Source organism: Humulus lupulus, chromosome X (genome assembly GCF_963169125.1).
Source record: "Humulus lupulus chromosome X, drHumLupu1.1, whole genome shotgun sequence".
Classification (NCBI taxonomy): domain Eukaryota; kingdom Viridiplantae; phylum Streptophyta; class Magnoliopsida; order Rosales; family Cannabaceae; genus Humulus; species Humulus lupulus.
The window spans coordinates 104,325,042-104,332,414 of NC_084802.1; the positions used below are offsets into that span (position 1 = coordinate 104,325,042).

General features: G+C 46.7%; 1 non-coding gene across 1 annotated transcript; it reads left to right on the forward strand.

Annotated features, from left to right (window-relative positions):
• The first annotated feature begins 408 nt into the window (after nucleotides 1-408).
• LOC133807655 (small nucleolar RNA R71) lies at nucleotides 409-515 on the forward strand. The gene has a single exon (XR_009879556.1). It is a non-coding gene; the product is annotated as a small nucleolar RNA R71 (small nucleolar RNA).
• The last annotated feature ends 6,858 nt before the right edge of the window (nucleotides 516-7,373 follow it).

Consider the following 7,373-nt stretch of genomic DNA (forward strand, 5'->3'; position numbering starts at 1 on the left):
TTGCATTGTTCCTCTTTTCCTCCTCTTAACTCACTAAGAGTTGGGCACTCTTGCGGTTGATGTTCCGTTCCTCCACAGATGAAGCATGGATCTCGTGTCTCTACTTTTGCAGCCATGTGGATTCCTCTACCTTCTTGAGATTTGAAAGCCTCGAATTGTTGTCTCAATGATTCAATTTGGCTTTTGACGTTATCCTCTTCCTTCAATTGGTAGATTCCAGTTGATCGTGGCTTGTCCATAGGACTTGGTCCATTCCATGTGTAGGATTTTTCAGCAAGATCGTCGAGGTACTCAAAAGCTTCATCGGGATCTTTTTGAAGGAATTCGCCATTGCACATCATTTGTACGAATTGTCTTTGTCCGGTTGTGAGACCGTCATAGAAATAGCTGATCAGACGCCAGCTTTCGTATCCATGATGTGGGCATTGATTTATCAAATCTCTAAACCTTTCCCAGACCTGATGGAAAGTTTCATGGTCTTTCTGGATGAAGGTAGAGATTTGTCCCTTAAGGCTACTAGTCTTATGGGGCGGGAAATATTTGGCAAAGAATGCTTTTGTCATTTCGTCCCATGTTCCGATAGATCTAGGCCTTAAGGAATACAACCAGCTCTTTGCTTTGTCTTTGAGTGAGAAAGGAAAGAATTTCAATCTCACAATGTTGGTGACATCAGCTCGGTTGTTGAATGTAGCCACCACCTCTTCGAATTCCCGTATATGCACGTACGTACTCTCATTTTCCAACCCATGGAAGGTTGGTAAGAGGTTAATCATGCCGGGTTTGAAATCGAAATTTGGCATATTGTTGGGATACATTATGCACGAAGGTGTGGCTGTACGCGTAGGATGTAAATATTCCTGTAGCGTTCTTGGTTGGACTTCATCTTGATGAGCCATCGTGGGTGGTTCAGGAAGTCTCGGTGAATCAGGAGTGTTTGAACGAATGGAAGAAAATGACGAACTAGGAGAGTTTTCTAAAGTTTCTACTTGTTGTCTCACAAATCTCCCTAGTGCGTCTCTGTTTCGTGGCATAAATATTTTTTTGTAAGTATTATAAGCGCAAATGTGTAATAATGTAATAAGTATACACCAAAATGTTCCCAGGCCAATTGGAAAGGCTGCCAAGGTACCACTTTAGGCCCAAGAGCTTTTCTAGAACTCCCCGAGGTTCTTAGAAAAGATTGGAGGGTAACGCTAACACAGACCTTATTTAAGAACCAATTTTTCGGAAAAAACCTAAATCTAAATCTATTTTGTCGCTCTTTTTTTTTCGGAAAAAACCTAAATCTAAAATAAAAATTCTAAACTTTAAAATTAAAAAAAAGATGAATAAATAAAATAAATAAATAAATAAAACTACTAAGGAAAAATAAAATAAAAGAGAAATTAAAAATTACACTACTTTTTTTTTTTTTTTTTTTTATATATTGAAAGAAAAAAAAATTAATTTACTAGGCAAACCTTTAATTGTAGAATTACCTCCCCGGCAACGGCGCCAAAAATTGATATCGCCCAATAAACTCCTAAGCGGTCGCAGTAGTAATCAGGCTATGTCGTATCCACAGAGAGGTAAAGTACAAAATTAAAAGAAAGATTAGTAAATTAAAAATAATAAACTTTGGAAAAATGTGAATTTGAAAAAGAATATAAACATTAAATGAATAAAATCGAGGAATTAGAATCAGAAAGAAAGTATGGAAGGCATAAGTTTCATTCATGCAAACATATATATATTTTAATAAAATTGATTCATTATACTCAACTATAATTCTACACCATTAATTATAGTTGGAAAATATATATATTAAAGCTCACCTTAAAATATGTTCTTTAATTAAATTATACTAACTTCTAATTTTAAAACCTATCATATTATATACTTTAGAGCGACAAAATACCAATGGCAGAATGCAGTAAAAAGCTTATAATATAACAAATATTCTAAATTAAATTAAAAACCTAAATTACATAAGAAGAGCATGACTAGACTTTTGTAAAAGATAATAATAAATTTAGAACAAAAATTAGAAGAAAATAAATTTAATTGTAACAAATATATAGAAATGAAGAACAAAATAAAGAATCAATATATTAAAAATATAATATTAAACATGAACTCCACTCTAACCTTTCCACAAGAAAATTTAGCCTAAAATAGGCATTGTTTTCACTCAAGAAAATGTAAAAGAAAAATAGGAAAAATAAGTGTTTTTCTCTCCAATACTCTCTACTATTCCCTTGCACAATCTGATGTGATTTTACACCATTTGGTACTCTATTTATAGTGTAAATAGGACTCAAAATCGTGTATAAAATAGTGGAGAAATGGCTAAAAAATAGGTGCAAAGTGGTGAAAATGCTGCTGAGCCGTGGTGAGACAAAGGCTGATCGCGTGGGAACATGAGGCGACGTGGCAGCGGCAGATTGGCTGCGCTAGACTGGCGTGTTGCAGCGTGGGGGACAGGGGCTGGCGACGTGGGCAGGTGGCAGCTCCTTGTTGGCTCGGGTGGAGTGCTGACGGCTCGCGTCAGGCGGATGGGCTAATGGCCTGCTGCCACGTGGCAGCGTGGCAGCTGCTGAAAGCTTGGGCCGGGCTCCGTTTTTGGGCTTCTTTTTGGGCCAAATCATCTTCAAAAATGCCATTTTCTTCTTGATTTCTTCAATTTTAATTCTTTCTTTCTCATTTCTTTTTCTTTGTGTCAAAAATATATTTTATTTCCTGAAAATTAAACACAAATTAAATTAAAATTAATATTTTCAAATATAAAATATATGACAATAAATCCATGAAAATATTAATTAAAACTTAATTAATTTTATACTTTAAGATTAATAAAATGATATTTTTGAGCACTAATCAGCGAGCCAAGGTTTATGTTTCCTAAAGATTGACCGAACATGTACGCTCGCTGTTAGTGACAAGCTCGACTTAGGGTTGGTTGGTAATGATTGACTTATATGCCTGATTATGTGCCTAAATGCCTTGTTTGCTTGCTTATTTTATGTAGATCATGGTGAATGAATTAACATATGCATGATGCTAGAGCATGGCCTGTTGAGTGTTATATGTTATTTATATGTTTTGTGGATTGTTGTTATGGTTGGCTCATGTGATTGGGAGTTGGTTTTGGATGTTGTTATCATGCCTGATGAGCGGCGTTGTTGATTGCAGGCATATTTGTTGAGATGCCTCGACAATCATCGAGACTCCCCGGCAGTAGGGCCGAGGATGACAACCAGGGTCAGGACCCTCCACCTGCCCCCCAGAATTGGAAACATATGTTTCCCGAAATGGAAGCAAGATTGCAACGAACAAAGGAAGAACTTCGACAGTTGAGGTAGCAGGCCCCTCCACAGGCCACTGGATTGTCAGTTCAGCAGGCTGTGGGGCCAGTGCCGTTAAAGCCTGTTATGGAGAACAGCTGGGAACCTTTGTATGAGAGGTTCAGGAAGCAGCATCCTCCCACCTTCGAGGGTAGACCAGACCCACTGCGGGTAGAGCAGTGGATGAATATGATTTCCTCCATCCTCGATTTTATGATGGTTGAAGGGAATGAGAGGGTAGCTTGTGCTAGCTACATGTTCAGAGAAGATGCCCGCATCTGGTGGGATGTAGTAGCTCAGAGGAGGAAAGTGGCTGTTATAACTTGGGAAGAGTTCAGGAATATCTTTAACGAGAAATACTACAATGTTGCAGTTCAAACTACGAAGGTTGAGGAGTTCATCAACCTGACTTAGAACTGGTTGACCGTTATAGAGTACGCCTTGAAATTTGACCGGTTAGTGAAATTCGCGCCGAATTTGGTGCCGACTAATGCGGTAAGAAGAGATAGATTTGTACGGGGGTTGACTGTTATGATCGCCCGTTGTGGACGCTCAATATTTCGCGCCCATAAAAGATCCAAGACGCGCCTAGGCACGAGGCCATCCTCGGCCATGCACGCAAGGCCCGCCTCAGCATAGCGCCTCGCCCACGCGAGGCCCTTCTCGGCACCGCACCACGCCCATGCGAGGCCCTCCTCGGCCATGCGCGTGGGGCCCTTCTCGGCGCTGCACCACGTCCGCACGAGGCCATCCTCGGCCATGCGCGCGGGGCCCTTCTCGGCGCTGCATCACGCCCACGCGAGGCCCTCCTCGGCCATGTGTGCGAGGCCCATTTCGGCCATTCTCGTGCCCAGCCTCAGCTATGCGCACGAGGCCCTCAGACCACATGCACCACATGAAGCCGATGGAGGCTGCCCATACGCGAGACCCTTGGGCCACTCTCAACATGCGAGGCCGACGGAGGCTGCCCATACACGAGGCCCTTGGGCCACTCTCACCATGCGAGGTCGACGGAGGCTGCCCATACGCGAGGCCCTCGGGCCACTCTCACCATACGAGGCCGACGGAGGCTGCCCATTCGTGAGGCCCTTGGGCCACTCTCACCATGCGAGGCCAACGGAGGCTGCCCATACGTGAGGCCCTCGAACCAATTGTATCACGCGAGGCCGTCAACGGCGCCCCATGTGCGAGGCCGCGCGGGGTCCCTCGCGCGCGCGCCCTGAGAGGTCCATCGGGCCATCATCTTCTCAGGAGGCCGACACCCCATCACTCGACACATCTGGGCCCAAACCACACCATCAGGTGTCCATGCAAGGGAGGCCTTGCGAAGGGGGCTCGCGAGCCGCATAGGGGCCACGCCGTCAGATGGACCCCAACGCTTAGGGGCCCGGGTATGAGTTGAATGGAACGTACTTGTACGTTGCCATCCTGGGTACGGCCCTCAAGACCTCGTACGTCCAAATACGCACACCCGTACCAACGGAGGAGTGGGAATGTAGGGATAAGAGTGATGGCCCGTACGTCTACGGCCAGGAGTCAGAGCCGACACCACTACCACCTGCGCCACTATGCCTGTCACCACTCATCAAACATGGGTACGGACAAGTAGTGGAGGCATCCCCCTGACACCTGCCCCTGTACTAGATGTACGACCATAACCTCTGAAGCCGCTCTCTTGACAGAGTACTTATGTACCCCTTTGGTCCCCAGGACCACCATGTACCCAGGGCCATTAGAGCCTATTATAAAATGAACTCTGACCCCACCTGAAAGGGGGTTGGAAAATTGACTGTAGCAAAGGCTTGAGAGTGAATGAAAGATTAATTTCTCCATTGTTATTCTGTCATTGTTCTTGAGTTATCACTTACATTTCTATAGCTCTTTTATTGACGATCCTTACTTGATAATTTTTTCCAACTCAACTTAGTTGACGAGTTCTCACCGTCAACAGTTTGGTGCCATCTGTGGGAACGTTAGTTTCAAGCTACAGTTCCACAATTGTTTCCGGCAAGAAGAAAATGCCAAGATGTTCAAAGAGACTGAGGGAGCCACGAGAGGTAGAGGTTCACCTGAACGGAGTCCAGCTGAAGGCCTCCATGAAGGACGCTCCTCCACCCAGAGACGTGGAGCCCCCGATGGACCTTGAGGTTCACGGAGGTGATAGAGTGGCCTTGTCACCGGCCGCTCCACCTGGAGAAAGTCCTCCAAGAGCACCACCGGGAAATGCTAACGAGTTCCCTCCTCCAAAACCACCGCAGGTACCAAACTTCGGCCGGCAGGACCCGGGCCCCTCTACCTATAGGCATGATAAGCATCCCCGGGTCCATTCCGTGAGCTCAAGTTCGAAGTCTCGGTTCTATGAAGAGGAAATACGTGAGCTCCACCGTAAGAACCAAAGGTTGGAAACCACCTTGGAGAACATGCAAGAGGTCTTGAACGGCCTGTTGCAGGGTAAGTCGAGCGTAACCTTGCCTAAGAGGAAGGAGAAGGGCCAGGATGGGGTGGAGACCACTGTACCGGTAGATGATGGGAGAACCCGACACTCACCCAGTAACACCCCCTGAGCGGAGCAACATGAGCATCCTGAACTGCCTAAGCAGGCCCAGAAACCAGCGCCGAGGACCAACGCTGCCCCTCGCAATGAGGACGAGGTCACCCTCAGATTTACGAGAGGAGCTCAATAAAAAGAGGGCGAGCAAAGGGACCACGCCCCCTGTGGCGCCTTGAGAGGGCAAGGGAAAGGCGGATCTTAGCCTGTCCGCTTTAAGGGACACTCTAAGCAAGAGGAGGCAGGACCTAGACACGGAGATGAGGAGCCTGCGAAGCAAGATCGTCGCCGCATCGGGCGGCCAGGCCTTTGAGGAGGACTTCGACCATGAGTCACCCTTTGTGAGGGAGATACAGGCCATCCTGCTCCCTGCCAACTTCAAGGAACCCAATATGACCCCCTACGATGGGAACACGGATCCAAAGTACCACCTGGATGCGTTTAAGGATCTGATGAAACTGAGAGGGATTGGAAACGGTGCCAGATGCCACTGCTTCGCTGTCACTTTGAAGGGACCCGCCTACAAATGGTTCAAAAGGTTAAGGCCGGGGTCAATCATGTCCTGGCAGCAGTTCTCTGATGAATTCCTCCAACAGCACCATGCCGTGCGGGACTACACAATGCCTGGCACCAGCCTGGCCAATGTGAATCAAGGGGAAAATGAGAGCCTGAAGAGCTACATTCACCGGTTCAATATGGAGGCCGCGAAAGTGGGCAGCCTAACTCCCCAAGAGTTGAAAATGGCCATTACAGCCGTAGTTCTCCCAGGAAGCAAGTTGTGGGACAACATGTTGAAGAGGGAAGTCACCGATCTAGATGACTTCTACGAGAGAGCGCAGAAATACATCCGTGTGGAGGATGGCCACGCCAACTTAAAGACAGGAAAGGAGGAGCCCCATGTGAAGCCCCCAGCTAACGACGAGTTGAATGTAACGAAGAAGAAAAGGGCATACGATGGGCCAAGAGATGACCAGCAGAGGAAAAAAAAATGAGGGAGTGATCATAGGCAAGCAGCTTATACTTACTATACGAACCTCACAGATACCAGGGAGCATATTTACCTCACCAACAAAGATCGATTTCCCTTCAAAAAGCCCCCACCAATGAGAAAGGATCGATCCAAAAGGGACCCCAGTAGATACTGCCAGTACCACAAGGATATCGGTCACACCACGGCAGAGTGCATCCATTTGAAGGAAGAAATTGAGGAGCTCATCCGCCGGGGACACCTGGGCCGTTATGTCAGGAGGGAGAGGCCAAAGCCAGAGGACGAGCCTGCGGCACCCTAGGCGCAAGGGCGAGCCCCAGAAATACAGGGGGAGGTCCGAACCATTTTTGGAGGTCTAGGATTTGGGGGGGACTCTCGGAAGGGGCGAGATAGATATGCAAGGGAGGCTCAGCGAAGTCTGCCCCCCTGCGTCATGAGTTTCGAGTAGCGACCCCCGAAAATTTTCAAGGGGGAAAATGACTTGATAACATTCACTGAGGAGGATGCGCGGGGG